The following is a 22973-nucleotide window of genomic DNA, read 5'->3' as shown; positions in this document are numbered from 1 at the left end:
CCAACCATCTTCCTGTACATAGAAGGATCATCCAATTCCTCGCCATAATCAGCCCGCAACTTCACATTTTGCTCGAAAGTTGTACTCATAGGCTTACACCCTGTCATGCCATACTTTGCCAACATATCCAATGCATATTGGCGCTGTACTAACCATGTACCTACATGATCTTTTACCACTTCAATTCCAAGGAAGTATCTCAACTCACCAAGATCTTTCATGTCAAATTGCCCACTCAAAGATTTCTTGACATGCATCACATCTGCACCATGATCACCTGTGATAATCAAGTCATCCACATAGATGACTAGTAAAACAATCCCATGCTCTGTCTTCTTCACATAGAGTGAAGAATCTGCTGTAGAAATCTGAAAACCAAGTGAGATAAGATATTTGCTCATCTTATCACTCCAAGCACGAGGTGCTTGCTTTAGACCATACAATGCCTTTTTCAATTTGCATACATGAGTGGGATATCTTGGGTGTACATACCTGTGCGCTTTTGCCGCACAGGTCGTAGCTGGGGACTTGCCGGACACCGTATGCGAGCCACGAATGGCTGCAAGCATACAACCAGGAAGAAAAGCTCAAAACAGAATGCAAAAGGTGTGTCACTCACCGCTTAACCGCCGCCTTGAAGGATTCCCGCGTCGCAGCCGTGAAGGAGGAGCCGCCGTCGCCTCTCCGCCGCCGCCGTCGTGCCGCTACACAGTGCTCGATCGCTCTCTCACTCACTCTCTCTCTCTCTCTCACAAACGCAGGAGAAGGAAACCAAAGAGATAAGGCAAGAGCACTCTTGTATTCACAACACATGAGAATGAGGATTTTAGGGTTACATTTGACTCATATAGGTGACTTGGCCGTTCACACTTGGGCGCCGATACATGGCCGGCCGACCCTAACCCTTATCCTACTGATATCCAAGGTGCGCCTCTCATCGGCGATCACCCAATCCCTTCATCCTTAACATATGGTGCCGACAAGCCCGGCCCATGACTCAGAATATTTAAATTAATGACGTAAAATATAGTATGTCGCAATGTCCGCCATGGGTTAACATGCCCCCCTTCCTGATGTAGATTCCGTCCTCGGAAGCTATTGTATGGTAAGCTCGAGAGGGTTGTTGTGGTAGACCGTCTGCAAAACAGGGAAGTAGAGTGAAGGTATGCTGGAATTCAAAAGATATAAAGTGTATAAATTCAAGCGTGTGAGACCACAATGGATGATGCTATTAGAACTTAGTTTAAGGGTACATGAGTGAGCTAGTGTAGCAAATTAATAGGAGTTTAAAATTATTGAAAGGAATTCAAGAGTTAGCAAGGTGTCAAAGGTTAATCAAGGTTTATAACTGGCCTAAGTCAAGGAAAATAACCAAGCTTAATAAATAAACAGATGACCATACTATGTCTACTCTAAGAACAAGTAGTTACCACGAGCCTAGGGACACAAGAAACATCAGAGTTACAGGAGCCTTTTGCCTTTATTTTTTTTTTTTTGCACATGACAATTTTTATACACAATGGCGACCTTCCTAAGGCAAAACTAACATCGATCCTGGTACCATGTTTAACACAAGGCATTATCCAGGAATCTATTAGCTCACTTTAGGCAAGGCTACCCCCTACCAACCAAGGCATCGGTCTGGAGTAGAATACTCCTCGCCTACCAAGTATCAATAAGGCGATTGCCATTTATTGTAGGCTTTTTTTTTTTAAATTTAAAAGTTTGTTTTGATCTTCGCTCCTGAACTAAAATGTGTTCTTACATCTTTTCGACAAGGGGTAAAATCTATGTCCTAGAGGTCAACACACACACAGCCAGGTGTTCAAACATTAAGATGGTTTGACCCTAGACCTAAGACAATCGTATTCCAAGGTTAACTAAAGACGTCATGCTGCCTAGGAATATTTCCAATAAAGTTAAGCTCATTAATGATTTACACTAGCATGCAAGCAACTTCAAAAACTAAGTAGTACATTGATAATTTCCATGTGGTCATGCATTATAGTTTATGCAATTGATTGAACAGTAAAAACGAAAGAGAGTGGGTATGGAAGAATTACACCTGTAATTGGAGATCTCCTTGATTTGATGAGACAGCTTGCAATTTGATGTAGATATATTTTGATGAACGTTGCGGCAGTCTCTGGACTTGGAAGCGAACCCACCTCAAACTTTTTAACCTGTACAATCAACTAACAAGCACTATACCTCGAGAGGCACATCAGTGTGAAAATTCAAGACTCGTTTAAAGAATCTAAACTAGAAAAACTTGAAAACACTAACCTACCTACCAGTCACCACACTACTACTGAGGATACGGTAAGAGGATGTTGTAGAGTCCTGGCTCTAGCCCTAAGGCTAAGCCTCTATCCGCATCATCCAAATAAATAAAATCAACCTCAGTAGTGCCATGAGTTTTATCCGTCCATTCATCATTGTCAGATATTTCCTTTTCATTTTCCCATCCACATAGACTCATCAAGAATGTAACCATGCGAGGATAGTCATCTTGTGGAAAAGGAAAGCATTGGGCTATCGGGGATATGTCCTCTACGGAGTAGGGGTCAGTCATGGTTAATAGGCGAATTAGCCATTCTAATTCCTCAACATTTTCCTCTCTGGCTAATACATCTATATGATTCCATTCAGTTTCAATTACAGGATAGCACATGTGAAATATCTGAGAAAGGTATAGATGATACCTCTCATCAAAGGCGGGAGTGGATGAAGTGTATGATGATCGTGCATCTGCCATATCTGCAAACACAGATATAGCATCAGTAGGTTTGTGAGACAGGTCAATCTAGTTCTTGATTGTATACGGATATTTATCCTCTTTTTGTGCTCTTGCTCTTTTTACTATTTTTTGTTTTTCTTTTCTTTGTTTTATTTTTTTTTGTTTTTTATAATGTATGAAGCTATATATATACATCCCCTTGAATTTGGCAATTACATGGTCAGGGGAGAAGGTTAAGGAGGAAGCATTAGAATGTCGAGCGTGAGTACATGCTCCCCCTTTCCTTGGGTAGATCATATTATTTGCAATGATGTTGCAGCCTCTTGGAACCAATTTGTCCAGCGGGTCATAGGTTGTGATGTGGGCAGATAGCTTTTTATGACCCTTGTGGCCACATCCAATTGCAAAGATGGTAGTGTACGCTCCCATTGACGAATGGAGGAAATGGTTTCCATCGATACTATTACAAGGGGAGATGTAGGCTCATCGGTTTTTTGTTGGGTGTTGACAAGAGTAGGTGTAGAGCATGTAGAAACTTCTATATGAGTGTGTGCCTGGCATGAGGAGCTAGAAGCTTCATGTGGCTCCCCCCTTCCTGAGCTAGGTGGTAATGATCGATATCGTTTGGGAATCCAAACTAACTCTGGAAGTGGTGCGGAGCACTCTGTTACCTTTCCCTTACCACGGTCTTGAATTGTCATTGGGGTGGCAACAATTGGTTTGCAAGGTTTTACAGGTGATGTAGAGGGATTCACCTTATGTTTAGGGACCCAAATCTGGTCATTCCCCTCGTAGTACCCTTGGGCTACTAATAATTTTTTAGGGATCCATCGCGATGTTACATTGCCCTTTCTCGGGTAGGTAGCTGCTTTCCTTTTACGAGGCTTCTTGGTGGCTGAACGAGATTGAGCAGGGGAAGTAGCTGTTAACGAAGCTTTGGGGACCCATTTGTATGTACTCTTTGGCATAGTAAGTGAAGCTTTAGGGACCACCTTGCCTGTTTCCACTCTTGGCATTGAAGCGTTAGAGGGGTGGCCAACAATCAAAGATGGTTTTGCCACTGGACTTTGTGATTTTTCGTTATCTAATAATTGAGTGGATGACTTAGGTGCGGGATTTTGAGCGGTCAGACCTAGTGTTGGTTCTTGCGTTGTGACTTGTTTGGTTGCCCAATCGATATTGCACTTGGTGGCCATCATCCATTTGCGCCCTAAGATTACAGTCCCTCCCATGGTACCAGTAGGCATAACCAAAAAGCTTTGAATTATGGTTCCCTTGTCATAGGCAACCGGAGTGTGCAGAATTCCTGATACAGGGGTTTTCTTCTTGTTGATTCCTTGAACTTGGATAGAACTCTTGGTTAAAGGTGGTTTTCCCAGTTGACACCACACGCCATATGATAGCAAATTATGTTGAGCTCCTGTATCCAATAATGCATTATACAGCACCTCCCCGTAAGGACTCTGTAACTCAATTGGGTATCTTAGAGGTGGGTCAAATTCCAGTGCATCCTCCTCTGCTTCCTCGAAAAATACTTGCGTAATTCCCAAGTTGGCTTCTCGTTGTCGCCTAGCACGCTGTTGACGTTCTTTGGCTTCGACTCTCGCTTGTATCTTTTTAAGCTCAGCTTGTTCTTTAGCTGCCTTCTTTTGATGGATTGCATGTAACTCCTCCTGGCTTAGGGGGTCATAGTATCTTTTGAATTTACTCCCATTAAGGAATCCAATGGTTTCAACTCTGTCGAGAGTCTCCACTCTGATGGTACCTTGCGGGGTAATTTCACATACTCTATATGGTCCCTTACCAGCATATTTGAGCTTCTTCTTTTCGTTTCGCACTCCATACATCAGGACTTTATCCCCAACCTTGATGTCCTTGTCCTTCAGATGGCGATCAAACCATTTTTTCCTCCTATCCTTCTCCACAAGGGCATTGTATACAGCCAATTGTCTTTCTTCATTTAGCCGCTCAAGGATATACAGACGTTCTGCTAAGGGATTACCATCCCAACCCTCTTGAGTAGCAACACGAAGACTTGGAATGACAAATTCCCACGGCATGACTGCTTCTTGGCCATATACCATTTTGAATGGTGTACAATTAATAGCCACTTTGTACGCAGTACGATAGGCCCATAAAGCTGTCGTAAGCTTTAGATCCCAATCCGTGCGATGAGCTTCAACTGTCTTTGTCAAAACAGAGATTAAAGTCTTGTTGGTACTCTCGGCTTGGCCATTCGCTTGCGGATAGTAAGGAGTAGATTTATGATGGGATATCATGAAATTTGTTGTGAGCTCCTTAATCACTTCATTTATAAAATGCGTACCATTGTCGCTCACCAGTTCAAAAGGACAACCGAATCGTGTGATTATATTTTCAAAGAGGAACTTGGCTGTTGTCCTTGCATCTGCCTTACGTGTCGCTTTCGCTTCAGCCCATTTGGTCATATAGTCAGTGGCCACAATAATATAGCGAGATTGTGTGTTTCGGGCCGCTGGACTAATTGGACCTACAAAGTCTAAACCCCACTTTTCAAATGGTTGGTTTACTTTGATCGGATGTAGGGGCATCTGGTCTTTCCTCTGGGGTTTCTTGTATCGTCGCAACCATTCACAAAGAGTGATGCATCTTGGAACATAGTGGGCCACCAATACCCTGATTGTAAGATCTTTCGCGCACTTAAGTCTCCAGAGAAGTGACCACCGGCTACGCCCATATGTGCCTCTTGCAAAATGTATAGATACTCATCCTCTCGGGCACAACGCCTAAGAACGTCATCCTTTCCTCTTTTATAAAGAGTCCCGGCTATCAGGCAATAGGGTTCGCATTCTTTGATCAGCTTCCGAGCTAGATCTTTACGAAGCTCCTTGGGTGGAAAGCCATTAACCAAAAAGTTAACAATTTTCTCACTCCATTCAGGCATTGTCTCCACCATGAACAGGGAAGTGTCAGGTAAGTCATCATCAACCCCCGTAGGAGCCTCACCATTAGGTATGCAAGACAAATGATCAGCCATAACATGTTTCTTGCTAGGTCTCACAACAACCGTGAAATCAAACTCAAGAAGAATCAATAGCCATCGTGTGATTCTTCCTGTGGAGCATGGTTTGTTTACCAGATACAACAATGCTTGATGATCCACATAGAAAACAAACTTGGTGGCAAGGAGGTTATAACGAAATTTCCTTACTGCATATATCATTGCCAACCCTTCTCGCTCTGTAGTGGTGTAGTTCATCTCAGCATCGTTCAACTGGCGACGACTGGCAAAGCTAATGGGGTAGTCTAGCTTGTGTTCTCTAGGTTGAGTTAACACACACCCAATAGCAAAGTTTGATGCATCAATATGCACATGGAAGAGTAAATCCCAGTTAGGCATTCTCAAGATTGGAGCACTCGCCAAGGCCTTCTTTAATAGCTCATAGGCACGGTCACATTCTTCGGTCCAAATAAACTCGATGAGAAGCTTATACAATGGTCGAGCTATCTCGGCGAAGAAGAGAATAAACCTTCGATAATAACCAACGTGGCCCATAAAGCGTTGGACTCCCTTGTAGTTGGTGGGTGGGGGTAATTCCAGAATGACCTTGATTTTACTCTCATCAGTGGAAATCCCATTTTTGGACACTATATGCCCTAAGATAACTCCGTGTTTAACCCAGAATTGGCATTTGAAAGGATTCAAGGAGATGCGATATAATCTACACCTTTCAAATATTTTTCGTAAACACATCAAGTGCTCGTCCCAAGAGGAATGAACACAAAGATCATCTAAGAAAGCTTCACAGAAGTCCCTTAGATATTCCTTAAAGGCCGTGTTTATCAATCGTTGGAATGTTGCAGGTGCATTGGTCAGGCCAAAAGCCATGACACGAAAGGCAAACACTCCAAACTCCGTGATAAATGCTGTTTTAGCTTGGTCCTCGTCTGCAATTGTGATCTGATTGTAACCCGAGTACCCATCTAAAAAGCTATATGCCTCCTTGCCTGCCACTCTTTCAAGCACATGTTCAGAATATGGCAAGGGGTAATGATCCCTTCTGGTGGCTGCATTAACCTTTTTGAGATCAACGCACACTCTGAGTTTCCCATTCTTCTTCGGCACGATGACTATCGGAGAAACCCATTCTGAGTGCTCAATTGGGTATATGAATCCACATTTTACCAGCTTTTCAATTTCCTCTTGTACAATCTTTGCGTACTTAGGATTCATTGGGTAGGGACGTTGTTGGACTGGTTTAGCAGTGCTAATCATTGGAATCGTGTGTTGCACCACCGAGGGTGGAACACCCTTCATATCATGATATGTCCAAGCAAATATGTCCTTGAATTCTTTAAGAAGCTTCGTAAGTGCAGCTTCTTCCGCCTTGGTGAGGTCTTGAGCAATATAAACTGGTTTAGACTCCTCACCCGGATCTGCTAAGTCTATCTCCTTAACTACCGCAGGGCCATCGTAGACACCGCTACTCCCATTGGTAGGCGTTCGTTGGGCTTTTGTGTAGACTACTTTACGTTCCCCTGTGGTGAATGATTTGAAATGCTCGGGTGCGGGGTGTAAGTCTACTGGTTCTTGTTGTGCCAGACTTTTTTCTTTCAATTCCGCTTCCTTTTGTTGTTGAGCCAACTCTTGGTTTTGCCGCCTTCTTGCAGTACGACTTAGTTTCGGCTTCTCTTCGATTTCTAATTGGGCGACGTCATGAGGTTGCAGAATACACCACATGACACTTTGGAGGTATTGTCCCCAATTATCCGCTACTACATAACTAAGCCATTCTGCAGTGGATCTTTCCTTGTTTATTGCAGTTCGTACATTAGCTCGATAGCGTTGGCGCTTATGTCTCATTTTCTTCTTACCAAGTTTTTGATTTTTGTTTCTATCCGATTCGGACTCACTTGGTCGATCTTCACTTTCGGATGAACTGCAGGAGGCCACTGTCCTAGGCCTTGAGCACCTTGCTTCCACATTTGGGTGAATATTTGATTCATTTTCTCCATCAGGCTCAGGGTCAGTTTCTTCTTGAGATTCATACTCAGAGTTGCATTGGTCAGAGTCTTCGCTACTTTCAGTGTCGGTGGAGTTTGCCACGTTCTCGCCATCAGGAGTCATGTGCATAACACCTATCATGTTTATTGGCACTAACGGTGGCATATCTTGCCCCTCAGGTGTTACCCAACTTGTGCCTCTATTTCCCCATGTGTCTATGGTTGCCGCTAGGTGTACCCAATCCACGTTATCCGACTCAGTCATACCCGGTAGGACATCCATGTAAGGAGAATCTTTCCCATCATCAGTCTCTTTTTTGCATGTATAGCAATACCTTAATGGGGCGGAATGAACAGTGGTATCCGATCGATTATCGATGATAACCTTGCTTCCTAAAGGATGTGCACGACCATTCTCAAGATCAACTCGAATGACAGAGTCCTGGAATTGTAGGTAGACATGGTTTTTCGACCAGTCATGTACCATTTGTGCTTCCCTCATGAAAGGACGTCCTAAGATCATTTGATATGACATAGGATGCTTGGAGAAATCCATTACAATGAAGGTATGTTTTACCTTGTATCCTAGGACCTTGATCTTAAGGTCCCTTAACATCCCAATAGGTTTAGCTATGGTTCCGTTTGCCATCTTAACCACTATGTTTGTGACTTCGAGGTGAGGCCTTCCCATAGATTCCCAACAGTTTTTAGTCACAATGCTCACTCCAGCACCACCATCAAGGATTCCCTTTAGAGTTAATCCCTTGGTAGTAATGGGGAGGGTGGCATTAGATTCGTCACCTTCAAAGTACTGTCCCAACTTATTCACAGGTATTTCCACGACCGAATCTCCATCAAAGTTGGGTTGTAGATCCCAATGCTCCCCTTCATCTTGAAGCGTGTCGGGTCTATCCATATTTGCAAATTGTGGTAGCCCCGCCTTTAGTTCTCCATTGAGAAATGCCCGAAGAGCTAAGAATAGCTCAGGATCTCCATATAATTTGGATATGATCGTGGTTCTGATCTCAGAGGACATGAAATCCATTAGCTTAGACACATTCAACGGTACTTTTCGAGACATCGCCCCTTGACTAGGGACTGGTGAAGATGGAATCACTTCCTCTTCGATGGGGTCAGGCATTCCCTCACTAAACATTCTTTCCAGCAAGAAGGGTGTTTGTCCACTTCCAGATGTCCTATCCTCACTTTCTTCCCGAATGATACTAGGTATAGCTAACGGTTTATGGTTCCGGTGAGGCTGAACTTGCGTAGGAAACACTGTGTCTGGAATTTTGATTTTTCTCGGGTTTGTTGGCTCCAGTTCTCTTTGTGTTTCTTCCACCAAACCCCTTAAGTGTTGCACTTGTTCAATCTCCTCAACTGGGTTTGGGTAAGTTCCAATCTTTTTCTTGAGGGTTCTTGGCCCACGTGGCTTGTCTTGGGGAGTCTCAGTCAGTTTGGGTGGTCGAGAGGGCATTAACTGACTTGGTTGTGGGACCGAGGAAGTTTCCTTCTGTTTTCCCTTATTTATGTACTCGCTTGATTCTCCTTCATTGAGCTCCCGAGTGGGTTCCTCCTTTAAGGTAGTGGCTTTGGTCCCCATGGTTTCTATTGAATCGGAATCATCTTCAGGATCATTCATATACACGGGGTCGTCTCCTGTCCCTATGTTAGTCTTTGAACTAGGCTTGGAGCTCGTGGCATTAAGCGATCTCTTCCGCCGTGTTTTCTTTTTCTTTGCCTGAGCGATTGATGCAGTATCCCTTTCTTCAAGAATGTAGTTTTGATTTTGAAGCATTGACCGTGTAACTACATTCGCGGGTACAGCGGGTGTGGTTCTTCGTGCTTGGTTGGTGACCTCAACCAAATTCAATGGCGTAATCTTGGGTGCATTAGGATTATGTGGACATTGAGCGATCAAATGATCTATGCCACAACGATTACATGTAAGTACTGGCATTCCCGATGTGCTCCCTTGATTTGGTTGCATCTGAGTAGCGATCTTTTGTAACCTATTAGGGCACTCCTCTACACGATGCGGTCCACCACACTCATAACATTGAAGAGGTGGTCTCCTCGCCATGGTATTAAGGTTTTGCCCTCTTGTGGCAAGAGCAGCCGCTTGATATACAGGCTTGACTTGCCCGAAATGATCCTCCATGTAGTACTGGGGAATCATTTCAAACGTATCAATCCCGTATGGAGCAGTGGGGTCTATCTCCTCTTCATAATCCCCACATGCACTATGTGACTCACAACCCATCTGGTTTACAGGGGTAATCCTTGGATGTGGAGGTTGTGGTCCTAGCACTGGCGGTGGTAATGGCACAGACTGGACTACATTCGGATTCCTTGGAACTATGTGCTGTGACGGTTGCTCGATAGGTTGTGCAGGCATTAGCGCGGGTACTTGAGGTGTGTTTGACCAAGCTAGTGGTGCCTGGTTTGCCAACATTCGCTTAAGTGTTAGGCAATCTTTAGATTGATGGCCATACTTACCACATGCATTGCAATTCCCATTGAATTTGACTCTGAATGTGGGACATTCACTCGTGCTATGTGGTCCTAAGCACACCGAACACCATTGTTGCTCTCTCCTTGGGTACATATGGCTATTCTGAGGAGCTCGATTACCCCTAAAGTATTCTTGGAGAGCCTTAGTAAGGTCGGTCTCACAGACATTTCAGATATCTTGGGCTCCTTGGCAATTGGTTTTACCGTCATTGGCTCGTGCCCAGATACTTGCGAACTAACAGATTTTGTTTCTGAAGACACCTTTTTACCTGCAATCATCAAGTTGTCTTCTAACTGGATTGCATTGGCAGTGACTGCTTCCCACGTTGTAAGACCTCTAATGACTAGGCCATTGTAAATGTCCTCGTGGCGCAATCCTCGGATGAATCTATCGAGGAGTTGGTTGTTATTGAAGCGTTCATCGGGAGTGCAGCGAGAATTTAGATGCTTCAATCGACTTATAAAGTCTCTCACTGACTCCCCTTCCTCGCGTTCAGCTTTTTGGAGTTGAGATGCTACCCCCCAAAGCACACCCTCACGTATGTATTCCTTCAAGAACAATCTCTTGAGAGTGGGGTAGTGAGTGCGCTCTTCAACCCTTAAGGTTCGATACCAATCTCCGGCCTTCCCACTCAAGGTTAAGCCTAAAGCTTTACACTTATGCAGCTCATTGTGCTCTTCCAAGGAATCACACACGTGTTCAAAGACTTCAATGTGCTTCCTAACATCCTCGTTACCACTGAAGTTTTGAGTGAGCTTAGCCACTTGTACTGCCTTGCTTCTAGGTTCTCTCTCAGGCATACCCCGCATGTTTTCTGCAATGGATCGTCCGATCGTCTGAGCAAATGCTGCGAGATCACCTAAGTGAGCAGGCATAGTTGGTGGAGGCACTTCTGGGATAGCCTGGCTGATAGGAGTTGGCGTTGGTCTGAGTAAGTTGGCAAATGACGTAGGATATGATATGTGTCTAAGCCTAGCTCCCCTTGGATAATGGTTATGATAAGGCGATCGTGGAGCATACGCCATTGGCATACTAAGAGGCGTAGGAGCTACCTGAGCATGAGTAGCGATAGGTACATAGGGTCGATAGGCACTGGCACGTACTGTTGTAGGTACTATTCCACTAGGTAGCGGTGTCGTACTAACTACAGCGGTAACAGGTGCACTTTCAGCTATGCTCATCATTGGGGTAGGCGTTGCGGATTCCTTAATGGAAAGTTGAGCCAAGGTTGGAAAACTAAAGTTACTGCTCGTGGGCTCAACCTGCATTGAGACTCCAGGCGAAACAACATACGAAGGGTCTATGGGACTCACCGAGGGAGTCTCCCAATTGTGATAGGGTTGGTTGTTTGGCCTTGCCCGTATCCAAAAACCTCATAGGGCCAGTTGAAACTAGGTCCACTCCCCTATTTTGCCTCTCAATTTGGATAATTCTATGAATCACCTCACATATCATGTGTTGTTGCTCCTCTAGATTAGTGGCGCTAGATGTAGATCATAGGACTTCTAACCAACCTACATGGTATGTGTAACCCGTGTATAGGTCCGTTAGAGTCTCTGTGTGTAGATCATATTCCCAATTTTCATTGAGAAATATCCCATCTAGACTTGGTGTGCCAAACGGTTCTCTTGAAGTGGACGCAATGTCACTTCTTATGGATTGGCTTCTAGGGACCTCTACTTTAGGAAGAGCATCGGAATGTGGTAGCTCAGTAGGGCCCTCATTAAACGAAGTGGGTAGAATATCCACATGGACACTCTTTGGGAGGGTAGGGTCCACATAAGATGTGAATGGCGAATCTACTACCCCTCCTTCCTCATTTACTTCGCTTGTCGCATGCTCAGAGCGTGTAGCTCTACTAAAGGTCTCTATTAAACGACTAAACATGCTAGATCCGGGCTGTGGGGCCCACACGGCATGTTTTGGCTTGTCTCCTCAGGGTTCTTGGTAGGGTGCCCTTCCATGGCTTCTGAGTCGGAGGATGAGTCACTATCCACTATTCGTGGATCTTGGGTTGCACTCCCTTGGGTTCCAGCCGAAGGCCAAGATGCCAACGTGGAGGGATGGTGTGAGCCTGCGTAGACTGAAATGCTTTCTAGTGGTTCAGGCTCTAGCACCCGACCAGAACGTAGATACATGTGACGTGGGTACCCTACGTGCGTTGGTAACTACCCTTGAAACTCACACAAGTGGTTTCTTAGGTGTTTCGCACCCCGTTTTTACTTGTTTTTGTGTTGTTTTTAACCCGTTTTTGACCCCCTTACTTACGGTCGAATTTGGACTAGGGCGTGTGATAGCTCGAAACGAGCGTATCGTTTAAAGGGTCCTAGTGTGCTTTACAGCACCGTGTTCGCCTATCTAGAGCTCCTGTAATCCTCAAAATAGTCCGTTTCCTTTGGGGGGAAAGGGCAAAAGCCTATTTGCTTGTGGAGGAAAGGGTGAGGGCTTTATCCCATATGCTCACTTTACTCCTTGGGGAGTGGGCTACATATAGGGCACAACTTCCCATAAGCTCTCACTTGAGAGAAAGCTATGGAGGCTCGCTCTCCTATATATATATATCAAAAGACCGAGACCGAGACGGAGGCCGGGGCCGTGGGTCAATTGGGGTTCTTTCTTTTCAAAAATTTTTTCTCCAATTAGAAAATCTTTCCTCTCCACATGTTTGGTTCTTTCTTTGAAAATAAAATTTAATTTTTTTCTTTTTTACTTTTTATAATTTTTTTTTATTTTCTGCTTTTTTTTTGTGAGATAAGTTTTCTAGGGTTTCCTTTGGGTTCAGCCTTGGCCGCGGTGCAGTTCGCACACACAGCGCAGATCTGGGGATTCAGAAATCCCTCTCACACGCGGAAACCAGATAACAGAATGCACGCCCACACGCGGAGCGGAAATTTTTTTTTTTATTATTTTCTGCTTTTTTTTTTTGTGAGATAAGTTTTCTAGGGTTTCCTTTGGGTTCAGCCTTGGCCGCGGTGCAGTTCGCACACACAGCGCAGATCTGGGGATTTAGAAATCCCTCTCACACGCGGAAACCAGATAACAGAATGCACGCCCACACGCGGAGCGGAAAAATAACAAAAAGAAACAGAAATGCAGAAGACAACTTGCAGAAACAGAGATTGAAAACCACAGAAACACCACAACAGCAACACAGACGCCTTTCCTACAGTAGTGTAAATTAAACTTCACGCAGCAGCAGCCGAGCTGCAAACTGGAGCTTGGTGCAGGGCAACTCCCCGGCAGCGGCGCCAAAAATGTGCGCTTTTGCCGCACAGGTCGTAGCTGGGGACTTGCCGGACACCGTATGCGAGCCACGAATGGCTGCAAGCATACAACCAGGAAGGCAAGCTCAAAACAGAATGCAAAAGGTGTGTCACTCACCGCTTAACCGTCGCCTTGAAGGATTCCCGCATCGCAGCCGTGAAGGAGGAGCCGCCGTCGCCGCTCTACCGCCTCTCCGCCGCCGCCGCCGTGCCGCTACACAGTGCTCGATCGCTCTCTCACTCACTCTCTCTCTCTCTCACAAACGCAGGAGAAGGAAACCAAAGAGATAAGGCAAGAGCACTCTTGTATTCACAACACATGAGAATGAGGATTTTAGGGTTACATTTGACTCATATAGGTGACTTGGCCGTTCACACTTGGGCGCCCATACATGGCCGGCCGACCCTAACCCTTATCCTACTGATATCCAAGGTGCGCCTCTCATCGGCGATCACCCAATCCCTTCATCCTTAACATATGGTGCCGACAAGCCCGGCCCATGACTCAGAATATTTAAATTAATGACGTAAAATATAGTATGTCGCAATGTCCGCCATGGGTTAACAATACCTTTCTGGCTGTGCCATGTACACTTCCTCTTGTAGATCTCCATTTAGAAATGCATTTTTGACATCCATCTGATGCATTTCCTAGCCATTAGCTGCAGCCATAGCAAAATGACTGCTCTCACTGTGCCCATCTTAGCCACTGGACTAAACGTCTCATCATAGTCCAATCCTTGGGTTTGTACATAACCCTTTGCTACCAATCTTGCTTTATGTCTCTCAATAGAACCATCAGATTTGCACTTCACTTTGTAAACCCATTTACATCCAATAACATTCTTGTCCTTTGGTAATGCAACCAAGTCCCATGTATCATTATGGACCAATGCGTCCATCTCTACATCCATTGCTTTCTCCCATACATGCTCTCCAATACCCTCTGTATAGCATGTAGGTTCCACATGCTTCACCATAGATGTCATATATGCATAGTGCATAGCAAAATCTTGATATGTCAATCTGTCAATTGGATATCTGACTCTCTGGGATCTCCGCAATGCCTGCAGGTCACTTTGTACACATGTAACTCTAGCATGTGGTGGCACATATTTGTCCTGCCTAGCACCAGGTGTGCGTAAAACAGGTATGCCAAGCTCCTCATCCAAACTCTCTGAACTAGATGACTCATAACCTGTAATTCCAATTCCTTCGACCTTCTTCTTTCCTTTGTCCATAGCACTACTCCCAGTGCTCACACTCTCATGCCTCAAACGTCCTGACCATGGATGTACACTGCTACTCTCAGCTTCTGCTGGCCTAGACATAGTAGTAGAACTAGAACTTGCTTGTGGCAAGTTCACAGGCACATCAGGTTCAAGTGACTCAATGACTCCCTCATCTTTTGCTTTGTACCAACTAGCAAGCTCATCAAACACCACATCTCGTGAGATGACCACTTGTCTAGTTTGTGGATTATAACATTTGTATACCTTTCAATCCTGTGCATATCCAACAAATACACATTTCTCTGCCTTAGGATCCAACTTTCTTCTTCTTTCATCAGGCACATGTACATAAGCTATGCATCCAAAAACCTTGAGGTGTCCAATGTCTGGCCTGTAACCTGTAAGCCGCATCTCTGTGAATGGCTGCTGTAGGTGTTTTGTTTAGTATATACACTACAGTAGCACATGCTTCTGCCCAATAGTAATCTGGCATGATCTTTTCATTGAGCATCGCCCTAGCCATGATCTTTTCAGTATATACACTACAGTAGCACATGCTTCTGCCCAATAGTAATCTGGCATGATCTTTTCATTGAGCATCACCCTAGCCACTTCACATATGACTCTATTCTTTGTCTCAGCCACACCATTCTGCTGAGGTGTATATCTGCAAGTCAACTATCTTCTTATTCCATGCTTCCTCAAGAAATGCTCAAAAGCTTTTGAGGTGTATTCACCACCTCCATCTGTCCTCAAACATTTAATCCAACAGCCATATTGCTTTTCTGCAAAAGCTTTGAAATCCATGAACTTCTCCAACACTTCACTCTTCTCTCTCAGAAAGTATATCCATGTCATCCTGCTGAAATCATCTATGAATGTCACATAGTATAAACTGCCTTTGATAGATGGGTTTTGTGCAGGACCCCATACATCACTATGTACGATCTCAAGTGGCCTGCTACTCATATTTCCTTCTCTAGGAATTCCAACCTTGCCTGCTTCCCAAACTGACAGGCTTCACAAACATGCATATGTCCCCATCATATTTAAACCTAGGCAATCCACTCACAATGCCTCTTGTTTGCATATTCTTTAATCTCTGTATATTGACATGTCCAATCCTCTTATGCCACATATCAATGTCCTGTACCACATTTTTACTTTTGGAGAACATGACTGATTTTAGCTCAGGAATTCCAACATCCAGCTTAAACAATCTGCCTTCTTTCTTGCCTTTAGCAATTACTCTACATCCATGTTTTAAATCTTCAACGAAGCATCCATGCTCGTTGAAACGAACCTGTAATCCCTGTTCCACCATTTGACCAACTGAGGCCAAGCTCTTTGTGATAGAAGGCACGTATATAACACATCTGACATAGACTTTGTTTGACCATTGTGCATGACCAATGGTACACTTCCAACATGTGTAATGACATGCTGGGTATCATCACCTCTTTCCACATAGCCTTTTACATCCATAGGCTTCATATGCTCAAACCATTCTCCATGACATGTCATGCTCTTGAGTCCATATACCATGTATCATCATTCTCAGCATTTGTCATCATCGATCCCACAACATGCTTCATAGCAAACAAATGATTTGCAGTGCCATCATTACTGCTTGATGCATAGTTTCCACCATATTGTGCATAATTTCCACCATAATGACTGTCATATGGTTTGATGCTCCTGAGTCCATATACCATGTATCATCATTCTCAGCATTTGTCATCATCGATCCTACAACATGCTTCATAGCAAACAAATGATTTGCAGTGCCATCATTACTGCTTGATGCATAGTTTCCACCATGTTGTGCATAATTTCCACCATAATGACCACCACGTTGTGCTCTACCTCCTCTCAAATCATTCTGTTTGTGGAAACAATCTCTCGCCATATGTCCAAATTTGCCACAATAATGGCATTCCACATCTTGCATAGAATTTTGTTGGCCTTGCCAACGTCCTCTACCACGGGGGTTACCTCTACCTCGCTGAGGTGCATATCCACGACGACCACCTCGAGCACCATATGAAGGCTGAAAATTCTGTTGTAGAGGCCTGTCCTGCCATCCACGACCATTACCACCACGTCCACGTGATGCGAATCTCCCCCTGCCTCTAAAGCCTCTCTGAGAATAGAAAGCCTGATTTCTGCCATCATCATGGCTGGTAGATGCATCCAGAAATGAATCACTGAGCTTGATTTCCTCAACAAGTAAGAGTGAAACCAACTCATCGAAGTCAGGTAAACCTGTACTCCTCACTGAGATAGATGTATCAAATGATTTATATTCCTTGCCAAGACCACGTAAGGTAATATCCACCAAATCATCATCAGGCATGGGGGCATTTATTGTGGCCAATGCATCTGCAAACTTCTTGATTTCTTGCACATAATCATGTATGCTCCTTTTATTCATTTTCACATTATGTATCTGCTGTCGCAACAACTGAGACTTGTGCTCGTGTCTGTATCAAACATCTTAACCAAAGTATCCCATGCATCTTTGGGATTCTCAGCATCCTGTATGTGTATGAGCATAGCATCAGAAATACATATAGACAGATAATGCAGCACTTTGAATGCTCTCTCTTACCATTGCTTATGAGCAATAAGCTGCTGCTGCTGTGTAGGTTGTTGGGGTAGCTCAGGCTCTGGCTCAGCACCTGTAATGAGATTCCAAAATCCTTTTCCTTTCAAGAAACTCTTTATCCTATACTTCCATGCCTGGAAGTTCTTCCTATCCAGCTTTTCACCAACAATCTGAACTGGATTATTCAACATGTTTGCTCAATGCATACACCTTCTGCACACTTCAAATCTGTAAATGAGCCTTACTCAGCTCAACCACACTCCAATGAATGTTCCAGATACTCCAAGGTAGCCAACAAACTCCAAATTTGATGTAGAAAATCAACCTGTATGCATCCAAGATGAACTGTCTCATGCAGTCCGAGATACCCTGACTTGACACGCCTTCCAAGGCTCCAAATCACAATGTAGTGGTGCAATCAAGTATGGGCAACTTGCATTGATACCTGAAAAACCTCAATGTAGAGTATCAACACCATCTGACATGTGTACATATCAATTTTTGAAAACCCCTTTCTCTGTTTTGGGAAAAACCAGAAAAACCAGTAGTAATTTGGCTCTAATTTCTTGAATATTTGTCCAAATTGAGCAACCAGGCATTCATTAGCTTAGCAATAGTGTCCATCAACTCCATGTAAGAGGAATTTGTCCAATTGTATAAGACCAAAGATTAATTGCTCAATTAAAAATGCTCTGTTTCTCTGCAACAACCAGTGGACAGCCTGTTTAATCAGCTCATTCCCAGCTCAATTAGGCATAATTGACCAAACCAATCACATAGCCCTCTTCTCCAAAGTGTAAAGCAACCAATTGCTAAAGCAATTGTGAAATGTGTCAAGCAACCAATGAATAATTGATCTCCTCGTACCAAAATGAGTAATTTTCTGCCCTATTTCTCTGTAGGAGCTGCGCCGCCTGCTCTATAGGGATTTAGAGATGATTATAATGTTAATTGATGAAGTATTTGAGTCCCCAACACTCCTAGGTATGTGTGCAATCCATTAATGCTTGGATTTTTACCAAAAACATGCTCCAATTTCACCAATTTTTGGCTTCCTTTTCTCTGTTTTGTGAGAGCTCAAAAACCAGAGATTTTCATACATCCAAATGCTTCCAAAATGCTCCAAAATCACAGTAGGGCTTGCATAGGAGTTGCCATTACATCCCTCATTGTCAGATACATGTTTGCTTTGCCAGATTTACATGTATTTCCACCATACATCAATGCTTTCAAGCTTTAATGGAAAGCTTTCAAAAACCAGAATTTTGCTTTGCTTTGATTTGCTTTGATTTGCTTTGTTTTTGCCTGTATCACCTGCAATCTGATCAAGGATGTTTAGAAGACCTTATCCGGTAGGCCAAGCTCTCACATCTAATAGTATTTGGTATGCTCCAAGCTTCACAGCTCCAATGGCAAGCTTCACAGCTTCTCTTCACAGCTTCTTCTCCCTCTTCTCTTCACTCACTCACTCATAAACCCGAATAAACAGCACAAGGCTCTGATACCATGTTGAAAGAACGGTAGAGGGGGAGGAGATACACACACAGGAGCTAACCCTAATGAATATTGCAAACCCTAACCATAGAGGGAAGCCATCTCCACTCTCACACAAAGCATAATGCACTAATCCATAATCCACACAACACACTATGAGTTGTGTCCACACTCATCTAACCCTAGCTAATGTCCACACCCTATGACGAGCTGGACACGTGGTCATTTATGTCTCACACATGTTCCTACCTAATCTGCCCCAGCACATAGCATAGCTAGCTCATACTGACATCATCAGCTTGAATCTCAACAAATTTTTGAAGAAGAATGGTATTTGGAGACAGTTTACATGCAGATACACTCCGCAGCAAAATGGAGTTGCTAAGCGGAGAAACAGGCACATTGCTGAGATTGCGCGAGCATTGATGGAAGAGAAGAATATGCTGCATAGCTATTGGGCTAAGGCTATTTCTACATAAGCAGTTTACATCATGAACAGAACTCCTATTGTAGCCATACATGATGTAACTCCAGAGGAGAGGTTTACTGGCAGAAAACCTGATTTGTCTCATCTGAAAGTCTTTGGATGCATTGCATATGTGCATGTGCCAGATGAGCTGAGAACTAAGCTGGATCCAAAAGCTGAAAAATGTGTGTTTATTGGATATTCCCTTGAGTAAAAGGGATACAGGTGTTATAACCCTGCTACACGTGAGTTGAGGGTAAGCAAGGATGTTGTTTTTGATGAGATGAGCAGCTGGTATGCTGCTGAAAAAGAAGCTAATGGGGCTGATGTGAGTGGAAATGTGGTTGCGCAAAATGCAAGTTAGCAATCACAGTCTTTGAGTGGACCAGGAGAGTCCTCATTTAGTGGTTCACTTGATAGACCATGGAGTGGCATGCTGCATCATAATACCAGTCCTGCAAATGTGATTAGTACATCACATAAAGGCAAAGAGAAAGTGGTTGAGCCCCTTAGTATGCCTGACATTTCTTGTGCGCTTTTGCCGCACAGGTCGTAGCTGGGGACTTGCCGAACACCGTATGCAAGCCACGAATGGCTGCAAGCATACAACCAGGGAAGCAAGCTCAAAACAGAATGCAAAAAGGTGTGTCACTCACCGCTTAATTGCCGCCTTGAAGGATTCCCGTGTCGCAGCCGTGAAGGAGGAGCCGTCGTCGCCGCTCTACCGCCTCTCCGCCGTCGTGCCGCTACACAGTGCTCGATCACTCTCTCTCTCTCTCTCTCACACACACACACGCAGGAGAAGGAAACCCAAGAGATAAGGCAAGAGCACTCTTGTATTCACAACACATGAAAATGAGGATTTTAGGGTTACATTTGACTCTTATAGGTGACTTGGCCATTCACACTTGGGCGCCCATTGTAAGATTCCTCCCCCAAACCCCCTTTTGATGTCTAGTATCTTCTTCTATAATCAATCCCTCTTTAGAAATATAAAAGACTTGTTTCTAACTGTTTTAACCTAGAGAGAGAAAATATTCTAGAGAGAGAATATTCAGATTTTTAATATTTTTGGTTAGAAAATTATCTCATCTTATTAAAATAAGTTCCCCTGAAACAGAAATTCAAAAAGAACTTTCCAATGTGCAATTGGAATTAATTGGAAATGTGTATAAAGGACCTTAGTCTAAGGGTCTAGATTTTTAGAAATTTTTGGATTATGGTCCAATTAAGGTTCCTATGGGCCAATAGCATCAATCCATGTGTAGGGATGAGATAAATCCAATTTGTAAAAGAAGATACCCAAAAATGAGTAAATGCTCACATAAGATGAAGAGTTGAGAATGTACAAGGTTTATTAGTAAAAAAATTATGAGCAATATTAAAAGTATGACATATGTAAGGAAGGGGAGTTCTTTAAAGGAGGTGCATATTTCACATAAGATGAAGAGTTGAAAATGTACAAGGTTTATTAGTAAAAAATTATGAGCAATATTAAAAGTATGACATATGTAAGGAAGGGGAGTTCTTTAAAGGAGGTGCATATTTCACATAAGATGAAGAGTTGAAAATGTACAAGGTTTATTAGTAAAAATTATGAGCAATATTAAAAGTATGACATATGTAAGGAAGGGGAGTTCTTTAAAGGAGGTGCATATTTCACATAAGATGAAGAGTTGAAAATGTACAAGGTTTATTAGTAAAAAAACTATGAGCAATATTAAAAATATGACATATGTAAGGAAGGGGAGTTCTTTAAAGGAGGTGCATATTTCACATGCTTGAATGAGTTTTAAACTCATAAAAAATTGAGATATTTCATCTCTCCTCTCTCCTCATTCAAGTCTAGTTCCAAAAAATTAGCTTAACTGACCTAAAAATGGTCAAAAATTGACCAAACTGATTTGGAAAATTCTAGAATCAGTTTGTTTGGTTAGGAGCTCAATTTTTTCTATAAATAGAAGCCTCCCCCTTGTTGAAAAATAGATAGTGTTTATGCATCGTTACTCTACTCCACCTAAGCCAAGAACTGTGAATTCATTTAATAATTCACTAGTTTTTGGAGCTTCCCTCTTTCTTCAATCCCCATTAGTGGCTCCATCAACATACTTAACCAATTGATTGGTTGGCCTCTACCGTGAACAAAGAATCAAGCAATTTGTAAGGTAATTAATGAATATTGCTCTTTTCTATAATTTCTCAATGTTTCTCTCTTCTCAACCCCTCTCAAGCTTGAGAAGCTTAATTGGTATGGTTTTTTAAATGCTATTAAAGTTAATTGGTGAATAGTAGTGAAGAGTTACATAATTTAATAAATGCTATTGAAGTTAATTTCCATTTATGTTTAAATTCTAATAGTTTTTATGTAATTTCTCTCTCTCACTCAAGAAATGGTCATACTCATGACCCATTCTCAATCCAAAAGAAGCTTTTCATAAAGCTTTTCCTTAATCCAAGATTAAGCTATGCTTGAGGCCAAATTAATGGTTTTTTTTCTATGCTTTTAGTTTATGCATATTGATGATTCAATCCATTATGGATTAATGATCCAATTAGAGATCATTTTAATTATTTCCTTAATGATAAGCTTTATCCCGTAGAAAAATTGAGATTTATCAGTCATAGCAGCGGAGCTATGGCAAAATTTTTATAAAAATTATGCATAAAATAATTTCATTCAAAGCATAAAAAGAGGACTTCCTACCATATTCTAGGAATTATCATCCTAGACTAATTGAAAGAATTTCATTATAATCATGGAGAAATTGAATTTCTATATTATGCATAAAGAATAAGTTTTTATATCAAAAGTGTTACTTTTATCATTTTATTTACTTGCATAGAAGTATGCATAATGGATAAATTTCACAAAGAGTGATGCATCTTGGAACATAGTGGGCCACCAATACCCTGATTGTAAGATCTTTCGCGCAGTTAAGTCTCCTGAGAAGTGACCACCGGCTACACCCATATGTGCCTCTTGCAAAATGTATAGATACTCATCCTCTCGGGCACAACGCCTAAGAACGTCATCCTTTCCTCTTTTATAAAGAGTCCCGGCTATCAGGCAATAGGGTTCGCATTCTTTGATTAGCTTTCGAGCTAGATCTTTACGAAGCTCCTTGGGTGGAAAGCCATTAACCAAAAAGTTAACAATCTTCTCACTCCATTCAGGCATTGTCTCCACCATGAACAGGGAAGTGTCAGGTAAGTCATCATCAACCCCCGTAGGAGTCTCACCATTAGGTATGCGAGACAAATGATCAGCCATAACATGTTTTTTGCCAGGTCTGACAACAACCGTGAAATCAAACTCAAGAAGAATCAATAGCCATCGTGTGATTCTTCCCGTGGAGCATGGTTTGTTCACCAGATACAACAATGCTTGATGATCCACATAGAAAACAAACTTGGTGGCAAGGAGGTAATAACGAAATTTCCTTACTGCATATATCATTGCCAACCCTTCTCGCTCTGTAGTGGTGTAGTTCATCTCAGCATCGTTCAACTGGCGACTGGCAAAGCTAATGGGGTAGTCTAGCTTGTGTTCTCCAGGTTGAGTTAACACACACCCAATAGCAAAGTTTGATGCATCAATATGTACATGGAAGAGTAAATCCCAGTTAGGCATTCTCAAGATTGAAGCACTCGCCAAGGCCTTCTTTAATAGCT

This window comes from Cibotium barometz, chromosome 17 (assembly GCF_041138505.1).
Source record: "Cibotium barometz isolate CiBa-2024 chromosome 17, ASM4113850v1, whole genome shotgun sequence".
NCBI classification, from domain to species: domain Eukaryota; kingdom Viridiplantae; phylum Streptophyta; class Polypodiopsida; order Cyatheales; family Cibotiaceae; genus Cibotium; species Cibotium barometz.
This window is presented reverse-complemented; position numbering follows the sequence as displayed.